The following is a 19132-nucleotide window of genomic DNA, read 5'->3' on the forward strand; positions in this document are numbered from 1 at the left end:
TTCCAAAACTCAATCAGGAGGAAATAGAAAGCTTGAACAGACCCATAACCAGCCAAGAAATTGAATCAGTTATCAAAAATCTCCCAACAAATAAGAGTCCAGGACCAGATGGCTTCCCAGGGGAGTTCTACCAGACGTTTAAAGCAGAGATGATACCTATCCTTCTCAAGCTATTCTAAAAAATAGAAAGGGAAGGAAAACTTCCAGATTCATTCTATGAAGCCAGTATTACTTTGAATCCTAAACCAGACAGAGACCCAGTAAAAAAAAAAGAGAACTACAGGCCAATATCCCTGATGAATATGGATGCAAAAATTCTCAGTAAGATACTAGCAAATCGAATTCAACGGCATATAAAAAGAATTATTCATCATGATCAAGTGGGATTCATTCCTGGGATGCAGGGCTGGTTCAACATTCACAAATCAATCAACGTGATACATCACATTAATAAAAGAAAAGATAAGAACCATATGATCCTGTCAATCGATGCAGAAAAGGCCTTTGACAAAATTCAGCAACATTTCTTAATAAAAACCCTCGAGAAAGTCGGGATAGAAGGAACATACTCAAAGATCATAAAAACCATTTATGAAAAGCCCACAGCTAACATCATCCTCAATGGGGAAAAACTCAGAGCTTTTTCCCTGAGATCAGGAACCCGACAGGGATGTCCACTCTCACTGCTGTTGTTTAACATAGTGTTGGAAGTCCTAGCATAAGCAATCAGACAACAAAAGGAAATCAAAGGTATCAAAATTGGCAAAGATGAAGTCAAGCTTTCACTTTTTGCAGATGACATGATATTATACATGGAAAATCCGATAGACTCCACCAAAAGTCTGCTAGAACTGATACATGAATTCAGCAAAGTTGCAGGATACAAAATCAATGTCCAGAAATCAGTTGCATTCTTATACAGTAACAATGAAGCAACAGAAAGACAACTAAAGAAACTGATCCCATTCACAATTGCACCAAGAAGCATAAAATACCTAGGAATAAATCTAACCAAAGATGTAAAAGATCTGTATGCTGAAAACTATAGAAAGCTTATGAAGGAAATTGAAGAAGATATAAAGAAATGGAAAAACATTCCATGCTCATGGATTGGAAGAATAAATATTGTCAAAATGTCAATACTACCCAGAGCTATCTACACATTCAATGCAATCCCAATCAAAATTGCACCAGCATTCTTCTCGAAACTAGAACAAGCAATCCTAAAATTCATATGGAACCACAAATGACCCCGAACAGCCAAAGTAATTTTGAAGAAGACCAAAGCAGGAGGCATGACAATCCCAGACTTTAGCCTCTACTACAAAGCTGTCATCATCAAGACAGCATGGTATTGGCACAAAAACAGACACATAGACCAATGGAATAGAATACAAACCCCAGAACTAGACCCACAAATGTATGGCCAACTAATCTTTGACAAAGCAGGAAAGAACATCCAATGGAAATAAGACAGTCTCTTTAACAAATGGCGCTGGGAGAACTGGACAGCAACATGCAGAAGATTGAAACTAGACCACTTTCTCACACCATTCACAAAAATAAACTCAAAATGGATAAAGGACCTGAATGTGAGACAGGAAACCATCAAAACCCTAGAGGAGAAAGCAGGAAAAGACCTCTCTGACCTCAGCCGTAGCAATTTCTTACTTGACACATCTCCAAAGGCAAGGGAATTAAAAGCAAAAATGAACTACTGGGACCTCATGAAGATAAAAAGCTTCCGCACAGCAAAGGAAACAACCAACAAAACTAAAAGGCAACCAACGGAATGGGAAAAGATGCTTGCAAATGACATATCGGACAAAGGGCTAGTATCCAAAATCTATAAAGAGCTCACCCAACTCCACACCCGAAAAACAAATAACCCAGTGTAGAAATGGGCATAAAACATGAATAGACACTTCTCTAAAGAAGACATCCGGATGGCCAACAGGCACATGAAAAGATGATCAACGTTGCTCCTCATCAGGGAAATACAAATCAAAACCACACTCAGGTATCACCTCACTCCAGTCAGAGTGGCCAAAATGAACAAATCAGGAGACTATAGATGCTGGAGAGGATGTGGAGAAACAGGAACCCTCTTGAACTGTTGGTAAGAATGCAAACTGGTGCAGCCGCTCTGGAAAACAGTGTGGACGTTCCTCAAAAAATTAAAAATAGACCTACCCTATGACCCAGCAGTAGCACTGCTAGGAATTTACCCAAGGGATACAGGAGTGCTGATGCATAGGGGCACTTGTACCCCAATGTTTATAGCAGCACTCTCAATAGCCAAATTATGGAATGAGCCTAAATGTCCATCAACTGATGAATGGATAAAGAAATTGTGGTTTATATACACAATGGAGTACTACGTGGCAATGAGAAAGAATGAAATATGGCCCTTTGTAGCAACGTGGATGGAACTGGCGAGTGTTATGCTAAGTGAAATAAGCCATACAGAGAAAGACAGATACCATATGTTTTCACTCTTATGTGGATCCTGAGAAACTTAACAGAAATCCATGGGGGAGGGGAAGGAATAAAAAAAGAGGTTAGAGTGGGAGAGAGCCAAAGCATAAGAGACTATTAAAAACTGAGAACAAACTGAGGGTTGATGGGGGGTGGGAGGGAGGGGAGGGTAGGTGATAGGTATTGAGGAGGGCACCTTTTGGGATGAGCACTGGGTGTTGTATAGAAACCAATGTGACAATAAATTATCCAAAAAAAAAAGAAAGAAAATGGATATTTGAAAAAAAAAAAAAAAGGGTAACAATAATTAAATGACCAGAGATTGCTGCTAAATTTAGAATGTGTTAGGATTCAAATGCTTCCAAGGAAGAAGAAAGAGGAATTACACTATGATAGGGTAAATTTCCTTCATATTTTAACACCGAATTAATAATAATATCTATTTCGTTTTATTATAACAGCTGATGTTTAATAGTAAACACCACAAGTAATGTTTATTTTCAATATCTGATAACTACCATATGCTTCCAAATCTTAAAACAGAGCCCTATGTAGGGCTCAAACTCACAACCTGTGAGATCATGACCTGATCCGAAGTCGGACATTCAACCGACTGAGCCACCCAAGTGCACCTAGAGATTGTGGTTTTTATCGCTATGTATTTACTTACTTCAAAATGTAACTTTATGCAAACTTTTAAAGGACTATTTTTGTCTCTTAATAAAGATTAAACAGCCACTGAAAGACTTCAGAAGACTGAATATGCTTTGGTGTTTTACTTTTTTGTGATATACCTGCCATTAACATAGTAAAGTTTTCTCTAGGCCAATATTATGATGACACCCACTAGATCAGACTCCCTGGAACTCTCCTAAAGATGTTCTACAGATGACTGGGAAGCTTGCAAAGCCGGAACTGAGACTAATTTAACCAGAATCAATGCAAATGAGATAGTAAGATACTTATATTGTTATACTTCAATACACCAAACAACCCAATCAGTACTCTTACAACAATTTTACATTGCACTTTTAAATGTATAAGAATATTTCAGTAGCCTAAACTCAATATACTATTGAAAGAAAAAAAAAACTGTTCATGCTGTTCAAATACTAGTGAGTTTTCTCCTGAGATTTGTTTAAAGAAGGCTCAAGAGTACTTTGAAAATATGAACAGAAAATATGACAGAATCTATCCATTAAAATGTACTGTCTTCGGGGCACCTGGGTAGCTCAGTTGGTTGAACACCCGACTTTGGCTCAGATCATGACCTGGTGGTTTTGAGTGCAAGCCCCACATAGAGCTCGCTGCTGTCAGCTCAGAGCTTGCTTTAGATCCTCTGTCCCCCTCGCTCTGTCCCTCCCCCACTTATTCTCTCTTTTTTTTCTCTCAGAGATAAACATTTAAAAAAATTTACTCTTCTGGCTGATGTGTTACATTTCATATTTGCTGCATCAGTTTACATACACTAAAGATGTAATTTAAGATCCTAATTATTAAGAATAAGAAGCTGAGATAACCTGTGTGAAATACCTATGAAAGAATTGAAATACATACACATTAAAATACATATGAAAGAATTTTGAGAAATTAAAATCTGTGCCTCTAGATCAATTTATAGTACATTCTATTCTTCCTTTCAGTAGAATTTAATTCAAGGAACACTGCCATTATTGTACTTAATTTTTGTAATTTAACAAAATAAAACACTGTAAATTAATGTCTATTTAGGTTAAGCAAAGTTGCTAGATTCTGTTCATATTTGTCTTATTTAGAAACTTACCATTATTTAGCAAAAACTCAGGCAGAAGAGTACAGATGAATCCTGAACTCAATTCTTCACAAAAACAGAAGTTTTTATCATAGTGCCACCTACTGTATTTGACACAGACTTCACTTCTAATTAATACATCATCTGAGATTAAATAGGCTAATTGCTACATGATGCAGCAAATTTGTAAATTTAAAAAATTGTCCTTTATTGAATTTGGGGAGAGGAATAGTATTTGGTTATATTTAAAAACATTTTTTTTTTTAATTTTTTTTTTTCAACGTTTTATTTTTTTTTATTTTTGGGACAGAGAGAGACAGAGCATGAACGGGCGAGGGGCAGAGAGAGAGGGAGACACAGAATCGGAAACAGGCTCCAGGCTCTGAGCCATCAGCCCAGAGCCCGACGCGGGGCTCGAACTCACGGACCGCGAGATCGTGACCTGGCTGAAGTCGGACGCTTAACCGACTGCGCCACCCAGGCGCCCCTAAAAACATTTTTTTTAATGTTTATTTATTTTCGAAGGAGAGAAAGACAGAGCGTGACCAGGGGCATGGCTCAAACTCACAAGCTGAGAGAGCATAACCCGAGCCAAAGTTGGACACTTAACCGAAGAGTCACCCAGGCGCTCCTATTTGGTTATATTTTTTAAGTTGCCTTAAGTGAAAATTAAATTCTTATTTTAATTTCCCTAATAGTGAAGATTGTCTAAAATCAAGAAAAAATTAACTTTAAGAGTATTTAAAGAAATTTGAGTTATCAATTGTACCAAAGCTGGTTGTTGTTTTAAGTAAGCAACTAAGTATTTGGTGGTTTATTATGAACCAACAGAAATCTAATGCAGTCTAACAGACCTCAATTCTGATCTCAAATAAAACCAACTCTTAGATGTTAAACAAAAATGTTTATGATGATGATAGCAGCTAGCACTTACTATATGCCAGACTCTTTACTAAACCTTCATATTAATTCTCATTTGTTCTTCAAAAAATTGTGGTGAAACACAGAAAAGGGACATGCCCAATGTCACATAGCTGGTGATGGGACTGAGACCCAAATGTTAGTTATCTGACTGCAAAACTGAAGTTCTTAACTACTACACTGTTCCTGTTATCTGAGAATGGCAATAATGCCTTACATTTCTTTGGGCCTAAAGTATAAATAACTACATAGTTTATAAATATATAAATCTGCATAAGTATAATAAATATGCATAATATATAAATCTGCCAAGTGTTGAGAAGGGCAGTACAGCAGAACTAGCTCTGATGCACACAACTAAAGAGAAGAGAGAGTATATTTAATTAGTAAGACCAGAAATTTGTTCCTAAAATAGTTCTATCGGGTAAGATTCTTTTTTTATATATGTTTTTTAAATGTTTATTTTATTTTATTTTTTTTAATAATTCTTTTTGAAATTTTTTTTAATTTTTTTTTTCAGCGTTTATTTTATTTTTGGGACAGAGAGAGACAGAGCATGAACGGGGGAGGGGCAGAGAGAGAGGGAGACACAGAATCGGAAACAGGCTCCAGGCTCTGAGCCATCAGCCCAGAGCCTGACGCGGGGCTCGAACTCACGGACCGCGAGATCGTGACCTGGCTGAAGTCGGACGCTTAACCAACTGCGCCACCCAGGCGCCCCTTAAATGTTTATTTTTGAGAGAGAAAGAGAAACAGAGAGAGACAGAGTGAGAGCGGGGGAGGGGGAGAGAGGGAGACCCAGAATCTAAAGCAGGCTTCAGGCTCTGAGCTGTCAGCACAGAGCCCAATGCAGGGCTCGAAACCATGAAGATCCCGACCTGAGCCAAAGCTGGATGCTTAACTATCAGGTAAGATTCTTACTACCGCTTTCAGTTCTCATATCTTTATACTGATGAAATTAATGTGTACCGCAAGTTTTATTAATTAAAATGTTTTACATTGATTCCCACATCTGCATACTTAAATCTGTTAATGACACACAACATTCTACTGTCCTCATGATGATATTGTTAAAGGCCTGATTACTTAGGGTCAAGAAAAGATCTGGGTCCCTTACAAGTGCCTGACCCTCCATTTGCTCTTCTGTAAAAATGACAATACTCTCTATTTCCTAAGGTTACTGCTAGGAAAAAAATTGAAAAAAAATGAATGATTACAAAAATGCCAACAACAGTACAAGAACTCCTGTCCTTCACTACTTTAATTGTGGATTTGTCAATTATTTATCCTTTATCATTATTACAAACAGCACATTAACCCCTTTGAACTTTTTCCCTTTTGAATTATTTCCTTGCAGTAAATCTTATTAAAGGTTATGATACATTTTGGTGACTCCTATAAGCAGAATGCACTTCAGAAATGGTTAAGTTACAATACAATCAAAATTGTACCTGTTTCGACTCTTAACTATAGACAACAAACTGATGGTTACCAAAGGGGAGGTGGGTGGGGAGATAGGTGAAATAGGTGATGAGGATTAAGGAGTGCACTTGTCTTTTGAGCACTGGGTGATGTATTGAAGTGTTGAATCACTGTATTGTACACCTGAAACTAATAGAACACTGTATTTTAACTAACTGGAATTAAAATGAAAAGTTAGGGGCGCCTGGGTGGCTCAATTGGTTAAGCATCCAACTTCAGCTCAGGTCATGGTCTTCCGGTTGGTGGGTTTGAGTCCTGCATCAGGCTCTGTGCTGACAGCTCAGACCCTATAGCCTGCTTCAGATTCTGTCTCCCTCTCTATCTGTCCCTCCCCAGCTTGTGCTGTCTCCCAAAAATTAACTTAACGGGCACCTGGGTGGCTCAGTTGGTTAAGCATCCGACTCCAGCTCAGGTCATGATCTTGTGGTTCATGAGTTTAAGCCCCACATCGGGCTCTGTACTGACAGCTCAGAGACTGTAGCCTGCTTCAGATTCTGTGTCTCCCTCTCTCTCTGCCCCTCCCCTGCTCGTGCTCTGTGTTTCTCTCTCTCTCTCTCTCAAAAATGAAGATTAAAAAATAATAAACTTTAAAAAATTATATAAAAAAAATAAAAACTTAAAAAACCCATATTTCCCAAGACAGTTTTGATTTCATATTTAAATTGTAATATTTATATAAATATTACATATTAATCTTACAAGTTAACTATTGTATTGTAATTTGAAGTGCTGCATATTGAAATACTATATTATTAAAGTCAAATATACATGCATTTTACCAGTATACTTTTAGCTGGCAATGACTAAAATTGTACCTATTTCTTCTCAGCAATACATTATATTCAATCATTTTATTTTTCTGAGTGTAATGGAGAGGTTATATCTTACAGTTATATTTTATTTCAGAGAATCAGTGTAGCACAGTAAGAATGCAGACTTACCCTCTTTATGTCTCAATTTTCTCATTTATAAAATTGAGATGTTAATACTGACATCTCATAACCTTGTTATAAGGTTTAAATGAGTTACTATATGTAAAGTGCTTAGCCTGTAACATAGTAAGTGCTATGTAAGTATTATTATTTCTTTGATTGTCTCAGGAGCACTTGATCTTAGGAAGTCACACAAAGGGTCAAGAGGGTGGGCTCTAGAAATGGAGAGAGGTGAGCTGAACCAGACTGCCAAATACTGGCTGTGTGGCCGTGACACAATTATCTAACCTCTATAAACTAGTAACAACTAATATGGGAACAATAATATTCAGAGACAATCTATAAAGGGCTTAGCATTATAGGGTTAATCACACCCAGTATTATTATCTTTTTGAACAACATATTTGCACTATCCAGTCAATGGAAACCAAGTATCTTACAGATCTATATATATTTGGGTACCAAGTATTTATTATTATGTATATTAACCAACACATTTATCTATTTTTGTCTTTACTTTTTATACTAAATTTATCAATCTTGTAAGGGATACTTTTCTTTTATAAATAGGAAATAATCTTCTTACCAGAGTTAAGACAAGTATTCTAAGTTTTTCCTATGTGTAAATTTTTAGTTCTCCCAAAGTTTGCTGTAGCACACCATAAGACAGGTATATCTTTTATTTTGCTCTATACTTAATAATCATTTCTCCTAATTTTATTTAATACATGTCATCTCTTTCCTTTTCTGGTTCTTCTACCTGGCTTGCTTTGCTGATCCACCAGCTGCCTTTCAACCCTCAGCCTACTGAACTTGTAGAGCACCAGACAATGAAGACAAAAACCACAAGATCAAAAAGAAATAGTTCATCAGCTCTAGAATAGGATACCGATGTGAATTTCACCTTTCAGCCACTCACTTTTCTTAACATTAATTTTCTCTCCTTGAAAGTGTTCTTAAGGATAATGTTAACCTTCATAAGGCATTACACTGGTGCTTTATAAACTGTAGGACAGTGTTTCCCAAGTTGTTCTCAGAAAATTAGTGCTATATATCACTCTTCCGAAAGGATTTGGAGATTAAATACGTTTGGGAAATATTGCATATAGTATATTTGAGTTTTAGTGATTCATAAAGCCCACTGATAATGAAATTAAAGTATTGGCATTATTAAACTTTAGTTATCCTCAAATTTCTCAAAGGTTTTTAACTACAGACCACAACTCTCTGTTTTTTGAGTCACATCTATTATTTAACCCACAGAGCTGCTTTTCCATGACACAGACTGCTATGATGTTCTAGGAAAACATGCAGATGTCTTTTAAAGTAATAATCGAAGTATCTGGGGCCCTCTCTAGGTTCTCACTCTACTTCCTATGGAAATTCGCACAGTTCTTAAGTCTCTCAAAGCTTCCACTGGAAAAATAATTTTTAATTTCAAAAAATGAATTCTGAACTATACACCTAGAAAAATGGTATAAAAGATGCATATGTTAGGGCACCTGGGTGGCTCAGCGTCTGACTTTGGCTCAAGTCATGATCTCATGGTTATGGGTTCAAGCCCCACACTGGGCTCTCTGCTGTCAGCGCTGAGACTGCTTCTGATCCTCTGTCTCCTCCTCTGCCCCTCCCTAGCTCATGTACTCACTCTCTCTTTCTCTCTCTCTCAAAGATAAACATAAAAAAAAAAAAGACGCACATGTTGTATTTCCACATAGACCTAGCAGCTCTTAATATTTTGTCATAAACACTTCTATTAAAAAAGAAATAAATTGTTATAGAAAAAAGTGAATTGAACAAAAACTAACCCCAGATGTGTTTGTCACAAATGGAAAATTAGGGATAGTTTTACAACTTTAGGAAAACATATTTGTTGCTTTATGTGCTTTGTCAGTTAATCAAAATTAGGAGAGAATCATGGGTGGTAAGTTTTATACACCATAAGGCAATATATAACTTTTTAAAAAAAGTTTATTTATTTTTGAGAGAGACAGAGACAGAATGCAAATGGGTTAGGGGCAGAGAGAGAGGGAGACACAGAATCTGAAGCAGGCTCCAGGCTCTGAGCTGTCAGCACAGAGCCCAATGCAGGGCTCGAACTCACAAGCTGTGAGATCATGACCTGAGCCGAAGTTGGATGCTCAACCGACTGAGCTATTGATTAGATTTTTAATAACATACCCAACTTATTTTCAGTTAATCATACTCATTCTGCCTGTTTTGTAATGACTTAACTGATTTTTGAATTTTGATTCCAGCTCTCAAATCTTGTCTGATGCCAAATTAGACCTAACATTATTTTCAATCATCAATTTATATACAAATACTTCTGGAATCTCCTATGGGATTCTTAAAAACAGCTTTAAGATATATTTCTAAGTGAATTCTGAGTGATTTCTCAGATATTTCTTTAAAAAAATTTTTTAAACCATTTCAGAATCAGAAAAAAACACCTAAACAAATAATTTTTCAAATTAAACAAACAGCATAAATTGTGTATTCACACATTTATTTTTTATTTATTTATTTTTTTTTAAATTTTTTTTTCAACGTTTATTTATTTTTGGGACAGAGAGAGACAGAGCATGAACAGGGGAGGGGCAGAGAGAGAGGGAGACACAGAATCGGAAACAGGCTCCAGGCTCTGAGCCATCAGCCCAGAGCCTGACACGGGGCTCGAACTCACGGACCGCGAGATCGTGACCTGGCTGAAGTCGGACGCTTAACCGACTGCGCCACCCAGGCGCCCCTGTATTCACACATTTAGATGAAAGATAATAAACTTATACAGTTCTTAGTTTCTTAAAAAAAATTAATGGGGAGTTTTGTCTAATTTTTCAACTTTCATTTTATATACTAAAGATTATACTTAAAAATATACACACTTTTCAGAAGTTATTAGCTTAGAAATTGGACAAAACTCATAACAAAAACAAACAAGACAGTTATGAGGATGGACAAGAGATACCATAATGTGAATTCTGGCTAGAAATTTTATTACCAAGTAACACACAGAGCTTAAAATTCACCACATATTGTGCCAGTATGAATGAATTGTAAACACACTGTTAACTAAAAATGGTTAACCATGTAGAAAAACATGGTATAATCTCTGTATGTTTTTCAAAGAAGATAAACCAAAAGTAATGTTTTAAGAGGTTGATATAACACCATTTCAGAACAGCTGTGACCCCAACAAATGTTTTCCTGTTGAAATAACTCACTGGTCTCCTTGTATGTCATGCTTTTCCACAGTTTCAAGCACTGGCTCATACTGTTCCCTTAGGAAAGGTCTTTCTCTTTATTTTCTGCCTATGAAATCCTACACACCCCTGAGAGTCCAGTTCAAATGCTAACTGCTTATACTATATTGTCTCCTGATCCCCTCAATCATACCACCAAAAGTAATTTATCATCTCTCTTTTAAACAGGAGCACATTATTTAAACATCTGTGTGGAAATTATATGATGAAGCAGAATTAAATATTTATAATCTACTTACCCACCAGACTCTAGTGACTTTGAAAGCACTTACAATTCCATTTTCTTTTTTTTTTTTTAATTTTTTTTTTTCAACGTTTATTTATTTTTGGGACAGAGAGAGACAGAGCATGAACGGGGGAGGGGCAGAGAGAGAGGGAGACACAGAATCGGAAACAGGCTCCAGGCTCTGAGCCGTCAGCATAGAGCCCGACGCGGGGCTCGAACTCCCGGACCGCGAGATTGTGACCTGGCTGAAGTCGGACGCTTAACCGACTGCGCCACCCAGGCGCCCCTCCATTTTCTTAAAAAAGTGACTTGCACAAGGAAGTCACCAAATTCACTAATTGTGTCATTTCATTCCTATTGCCCTAGTTTGAGGTTTTAAGTTAAAATTACTCCTTTTTATAATCTATCATGATTGTTTTAACTAAAATTTATTTTTTCAAAAATATAGTTGACATATAATGTTACATTAGTTTCAGCTGTACAAAATAGTTATTTGACATTTAAATACACTACAAAATGCTCACAATGATATTTAGATACCATCTGTCACCAAAGTTATTAAAATATTATGGACTGTATTCCCTATGCTGTACTTTACATTCTCTTGACTTATTTTTTTAACTAGAAGTCTGTACCTCTTAGTCCCCTTCACCTGTTTCCTCCATCCCTCTCTGGCAACCACCAATTTGTTCTCTGTAAGTCTGTTTCTGTTTCGTTTATTCATTTATTTAGTTTTTTAGATTCCATGTAGAAGTGAAAACATGTAGTATTTGTCTTTCTCTGACTTGTTTCACTTAGCATAATACCCCCTAGGTCTATCCATGTCACCAAAAATATAAAGATTTCATTGTTTTTTTTTTATGGCTGAGTGATATTCCTCTGTGTGTGTGTGTGTGCGTGTGTGTGTGGTTTGTGTGTGCATGCACGGGCACCACATCCTCCTATCAATTCATGTATCAATGAACACTAAGGTTGCTTCCTTATCTTGGTTATTGCAAATAATGCTGCAGTTAGTAGACAGGAGTCCACATATATTTTCAAACTACTTTTTTTTTTTTTTCAGGTAAATGCCCCAAAGTGGAATTGCTGGGTCATATGGTAGTTCTAGTTTTAATTTTTTGAGGAACCTCCACACTGTTTTACATAGTGACTGCATCAATCTACATTCCCACCAACAGCATACCAGGGTTGCCTTTTTTCCACATCCTCACCAACACTTACTATGTCTTGTCTTTTTTTTTTAAGTAGGTTTCATGTCCAGTGTGGAGCCCAATGTGGGGCTTGAACTCACAACCCTGAGATCAAGACCTGAGCTAAGATACAGTGGGATACTTAACTGACTGAGCCACCCAGGTACCCCACTTGTCTTTTTGATAACAGACATTCTGACTGGTGTGAGATGATATCATCTCACTATGGTTTTGATTTGCATTTCCCTGATGCTGAACATCTTTTCATGTGTCTGTTGACCATGTATGTGTCTTCTTTGGAAAAATGTCTGTTCCCATTCTCAGCCTGCTTTTTAATTGGATTTTTTTTTTTTTTTTGGTGTTGAGTTATACTAAGTCCCATATATATTTTGGATATTAATCCCTTATGAGATAGATCATTTGCAAGTATCTTCCCCAGTTCAGAAGGCTGTCTTTTCATTCTGTGAATGGTTTCCTTCACTATACAAAAGCTTTTTAGTTTTGATGTAGTCTCAATTGTTTGTTTTTGCTTTTGTTACCCTTGCCTGAGGAGGCATATTCAAAAACATATTGGTCAGACTATTATCCAGGAGTTTATTCTTTTAGTTTTATGATTTCAGGTCTTACATTTAAGTCTTTAATCCATTCTGAATTTATTTGTTTTATATGGTATAGTAAACTGGTCCAATTTTCCAAGCACCATTCATTGAAGAGACTGTCATTTCCATCATTATATATTCTTGCCTCCTCTGTCACAGATTAATTGACTATGTAAATATGGGTTTATTTCTGGGCTCTCTATTCTGTTCCATTGATCTGTGTGTCTATTTTTGTGCCAATACCAGTCTGTTTTTTTTTTTTTTTAATTTTTTTTTTCTTTTTCTTCCACGTTTATTTATTTTTGGGACAGAGAGAGACAGAGCATGAACGGGGGAGGGGCAGAGAGAGAGGGAGACACAGAATCCGAAACAGGCTCCAGGCCCCGAGCCATCAGCCCAGAGCCCGACGCGGGGCTCGAACTCACGGACCGCGAGATCGTGACCTGGCCGAAGTCGGACGCCCAACCGACTGCGCCACCCAGGCGCCCCTATACCAGTCTGTTTTGATAACAACAGTTTTGTAATCAAGTTTGAAATCTTTTCAGAGTACAGGTCTTTCACCTCTTTGGTTAAGTTTATTCCTAAATATTTTATTGGTTTTGGTGCAACTGCAAATGGGACTGTTTTCTTAATTTCACTTTGTGCTTGTTCATTATTGTGTTCTTGATCTCTGATTCATTTTTATGTCTGTGTTAAGATGTCTTACGCTTTTTTTTAATTTTTAATTTCTACATTTTTTTTTTTGTTTTTACCTCCATTTTTTTCTCAAGTCCAGTGAGTTATGATCATTACTTTAAATTTTCTATCAGGCATATTACTTACATCCATTTCACTTAGGCCTCTTGCTGTGGTTTAGTCCCGTTCTTTCATTTGAGACATATTTCTCTATCTCCTCATTTTGTCTCTTTGTCTGTTTCTTTGTGTTAGGAAAGGCAGCTACTTCTCTCGCTCTTGACGATAGCAGTCTTATAAAGAAGAGGTGATATAGTGTCTTGTGTCCCCTGTTCCCCAGGGCCTGGCACTCAGGGAGTGTGTCCTATGTGTGTTGCATGTGCTCTGCTGTTGAGTGTTAGTTTTTTTGTTTGTTTGTTTTTTTACTTCAGTCCAGTTGTCTGTAGAGACTCTTTGCCTACTGTGTGCAGTGTTTGGTCCCCAGCAGGGGTGGGGAGCATTTTAACGTGTGCAGTGGTTTGCATGAGAAAGGAGACCTGCCCCTGCCACCAGCGGAACTGAGGTCCTTCAGACATGTAGGTTAGGAGATGTCTTGGCAGGGTTTGTACTGGTCTTCTGGGGGGGAGGGACTGCAGCAAACTAAGGCAAGTGTGACTCGGAAGAGTGGATCCACCAAAGTGGGAGGCCACAGGCTTGGTGTAACGAGTTAGGTAAAAAGTGTCGGCACTGCACTGGTTTTGGCAGATGGCTGTTTTGTTTTGTTTTGTTTTTTTTATGCAGGAGGGAAATGTGCCTGCCAGCTTCTTTGCTCCTGGAGAGGTCTCCCCATGATCCCCGTCTCTCCAAGCCATGCTTGAAGATGAGCAAATCACTCTCCCTCCCATCTGCCCCTGGAGTTTTTCAAATTGATGGTTCTATGCTGTTATTTACACCAGCTGTCTGTCCTGCTGTCACGTTAATGGTAGACTCTACTTCCTAATGCCCTCAAGGCTCCCCCAGAGCTGAGATGCTGATTTTTTAAAATTCCAGGTGTTAAAGGGCACCTGGGTGACGCAGTCAATTAAGCAGCTGACTCTTGATTTCAGCTCAGGTCATTATCTCAAGGTTCGTGAGTTCAAGCCCCTCAGTGGGCTCTGTGCTGACAGTGCAGAGCCTGCTTGGGATTCTCTCTCTTTCTCTCTCTCTCTCTCTCTCCCTCTCCCTCTCTCCCTCTCTCTCTCTCTCTCTCTCTCTCTCTGCCCCTCCCCAGCTTGTTCTCTCTCTCAAAAAATTAAACTAAATTAAACTAAATGAAAATGAAAATTATAGGTGGTAAGTCTCACTGGTTGTAAGAAGTCACGAAGTTTGGCCCCTCTTGCTTTCAAAGGCAAATGTAATGGGGATTCATCCTTCCCATTCGTGGGCTCCTCAGTGTGAAAGTCTGTTTTCAACCTTCTCTGTACCACTGGCTCCCTCCCCACCATAGACAGCCATGGTCTGCTTTGCTCCCAGACCATGTCTTTGCCCTTCCTACCTTTTTTAATGTGGCCTCTTTTCTACCTTTAGTTGTGGAGTTTGTTCTGCCAGTCTTCAAATCATTTTTTGGGTTATTTACGCTGATGTGTTCTCCAGTTGTATCTAGGGGATGAGGCGAGCTTAGGGTCCCCCTACTCTTCCATCTTCCCAGTCGACCCTCTAATTTTTTACATTTTAATTATTACGTTTCTTGGTGTGGATTCCTTTGGGTTCCTCTTGTTTGAGGTTCTCTGTGCTTCCTGGAACTGGATGTCTATTTCCCGCCCCAGGTTAGGAAAGTTTTCAGCTATTATTTTTTTCAAGTAAGTTCTTTATCCCTTTCTCTCTCTTCTCCTTTAGGACCCCTATAATGAAGTTATTAGTATGCTTAATGTTGTCCTAGAGGTCACTTAACCTATCTCACTTTTCTATGGTCTTTTCTCTCTTTGCTGTTCAGCCTGATTTCCACTACTCTGTCTCCCAGATTGAAGAGCCACCCAGGCACCCTGTTCTTCCGCGTCCTCTAATCTGCTGTTGACTCCTCTAGTGTGTTTGTTCTCCCAAGTTCAGGAGTCCTCTTTATGACCGTTATTTTAAACTCTATCAGGTAGATTATCTATTTTGTTTAGATCTTTTTCTGAGGTTTTGTCTTGTTCTTTCATTTTGAACATATTCCTCTGTCTCCTCATTTTGTCTGTGTTTCTATGCATTAGGTAGATTAGTATATCTCCTGATCTTGAAAGTAATGGCTTTACATAGAAAACATCCTGGAGGGTCCAGAATCACAGTGTACTCTGATCACCAGAACTCAACCCTCAAGCAGTGTATCCTTGTGGGCTATGTGCACCTACCTGTTGTGACTGGGCTGCAAATGCTGTGCCAACTGGTGGGTTGAGGTGACCACTGAACCAGCTGCCCACCAATGCCCAGCCATGACTACTATGGACGTACTGGTGGGAGGGTCTGGCCCTGGCACAGCTGGATGAGGGGACCAGCTGTCGATTGCTGCAGGTGTGCTGGTTGGTGGGGCCAACCACTAGTGTGAAGAAGGGCAGGAGGCGCTTTAAAAATGTGCCTGCTCGGGCAAGTGCTTTGGGATGGGCATGTTCACAGGGGAACACTGGTAGAGAGCAAGCAGTGCCATTAAGGTAGATAGGGAGTGTCAAAAGGCATGCCAGCATCATGCCTTGCTAGACTGAGGAGGGCAATAAAAATGGCACCTGCCAGCACTTTGTTCCTAGAGAAAGTTCCTATAGATCCCTATCCCTCCAAGCACATGCCCTATAATTAGTCAATAAATCTCCTTCATTTATGGCCCAGGTGCTTTTCAAACTGTTTCCCCGTGCTTTGTCTACATGAGACTGTGCATGGGCACTTTACGAGCAGAGTCTCCATTTTCTATAGCCCTTCAGCACTCCTAGAGTTATGACCCACTGTTTTTCAAAGCCAGACATTATTGGGCTCATCTTCCCAGTGCAGATCCTTAGGGTGGGGTGCCCAATGTAGGGCTCGAACCCCTCACTCCTAGAGAGGTCTCTGCACCTGTGATGTCCTTCCTGATTCTTGACCACCACAGCATGTATTTGGTTCTTAAACAGACCATGTCTCTGTCCCTCCTACCCTTCTTGATGTGACTTTTTCCTTGTGTCTTTAGCTGTGGAATAGCTGTTCTCCCTAGTCTTCAGGCCATTTGCAGAAAGAATTGCTCTATTTGTAGTTGCAGCTTTGCCGTGTCCCCGAGAGGAGGTAAGCTCAGGATCTTTCTAGTCTGCCTTCTTCCTGGACTCTATCAAGGTTGCTTTAAAATCTTCTCAGGCAAGCCATGACCCATGTTGCTGTTTTACTTGTTTTAAATGATCACATTCATTTCAAGTGTTTTTTCACCTTTCCTACCACTTTCTCAACTTAAACTATAGTTGAATTCTCATTGGTATTATTACACTACGTCACTTGGAGTATCTTATAGTTTTTAAAATATTTATAAGGAAGAATAAAAGTCCCTTATTTATGTCATTTAACTTCATCTACAATCTTTATTACCCTGTTCATTCATCCATTATTTACCATATCTTTATGCCCTATTATATTTCACAAAGGGTTAAGTTTACAGACACCGTACTAGACATATCCATATTTTACACTTTTTGTTTTGTTTATATTAATAAGTCTTTTTAAAAAATATATTATTGCTATTTGTTAGTGACATTCATAGTAGTCATACTATAGCCATAGATAGTCATAGATGGTAATGACAGTTACTGAAAGTCAATAGACTTTGTGAATTTTCTTTGATTTTCTGAAACAAATTCTATCAGGCTGCTATAGCAAATACCACAGACTGTGTAGCTTATATATAACAGATATTTTATTGCTTACAGTTCTGGAGGTGGAGAAATACAAGACAAAGTTGCCAGTATGATCACTTTCTGGTGAAGACCCTCTCCCTGGTTCACAGCCTACAACTTCTTTCTCACTGTGTCCTCAACATGATGTAAGGGGCTAAAGAGAGAGATCTCCATGGAGTATCTTTTATAAGGGCACTAATTCCATTCACAAGGGCTCTACCCTCATGATCTAATAAGCACCTCTTAAAGACCCCAACTATTAACAGCATCAACTCTGGGGGTTAGTATTTCACCACATGAATTTCTAGGGGACACAAATATTCAGATCATAGCACATTATATTCAAAATATTTCTTAGCTAGTCTTATTGGATGGCCTTGATTTATAGAGAGTATCCACAAATTTAATAGTTTTTTTATTAATAGTTTAAGACTATTAATAGTTTTCTGTATTCCTTTCCAATATTCATTTCTTTCCTTTTTTTTAATGGATCGTTGAAGACTGTCAGCATGTCCAATATTGAATTCCACAGAAGGTGACAGAGAGTACCCATTCTCTCTTGTTTTATCTCTATTGCATTAGTTTTATCAGTGATCATTTTATCAAATGATGTTGTAATGTATGTTGGTATGTGGTGAACTTTATTTTGGGCTAATACACCCTTCTCATAAACGACCTTTCAAACCGTTGCCAATGTGTTTAACTATGAGAACCATAAACATAAGGAAAAAATAATTAAGAAGATAGTTATAGTTTCATATTGTTGTTGTTGTAAAAGTCCATAATCAGGTGTAACTAAATCATACACACTTTCAGATATAGTAGTAAAATTAAGTTATTGCCATTTCCCACTGAAAAAAAACCCTACACTGAGTTACATAATTTAACAAATAGGAAAGATAAAAGGATGCATACTTAATTTCTGACTATATTGGTATCGCTTACTTTAACAAGAAATCACCTGTTTAGTAACCCAAAAACATAACTCCTTACAGGTATATATCAAAACTATATATAAAATGGTCAACTTTAGGGGCGCCTGGGTGGCGCAGTCGGTTAAGTGTCCGACTTCAGCCAGGTCACGATCTCACGGTCCGGGAGTTCGAGCCCCGCGTCAGGCTCTGGGCTGATGGCTCAGAGCCTGGAGCCTGTTTCCGATTCTGTGTCTCCCTCTCTCTCTGCCCCTCCCCCGTTCATGCTCTGTCTCTCTCTGTCCCCAAAATAAATAAACGTTGAAAAAAAAAAATCTTAAAAAAAAATAAAATAAAATAAAAAAATAAAATGGTCAACTTTGATTGAAACATTATTTTTAATCCATTAATTTCCTATTCACTATTATACATCAAGCACTATGCTAGTTGCAGGGGGATACAGTAGTAAACAAGGCAATTTTTCTTCAGTCAACTTACAAACTAGTGTAGGGATTGACAAAATTTTGCTGTAGAGGGCCACATAATAATATATGCATCTAGGGGGCCATATAGTCTCTGTTGTCAACTACTCACCTCTGTTGTTATAAGACAAAAACAGTCATAGACAACGGGTAAAAAGTGAGCATGCATGTGTTTAAATAAAACTTTATTTACACAACAGGTGGTGGGGCCAGATCTGATCACTAGGCTATAGTCTGCCAACACATGCTCCAGTAAAAAATAACATATTAGGAATTTCAATACTTTATGGTGAATACAATAATATTATCATGGGAACATGATCTAAGAGAATCAACAAAGTCTTCTGGGATGGGGCAACAATCCAA

The 19132-nt window shown here is 38.1% G+C and overlaps 1 protein-coding gene across 5 annotated transcripts in view; it reads right to left on the reverse strand.

Annotated features, from left to right (window-relative positions):
* Positions 1–19132, reverse strand: part of CCDC138 (coiled-coil domain containing 138) — a 141566-nt gene that overhangs the window by 47309 nt on the left and 75125 nt on the right. The gene's annotated exons all lie outside the window — the stretch shown is intronic.

Source organism: Lynx canadensis, chromosome A3, assembly GCF_007474595.2.
Source record: "Lynx canadensis isolate LIC74 chromosome A3, mLynCan4.pri.v2, whole genome shotgun sequence".
NCBI lineage: Eukaryota > Metazoa > Chordata > Mammalia > Carnivora > Felidae > Lynx > Lynx canadensis.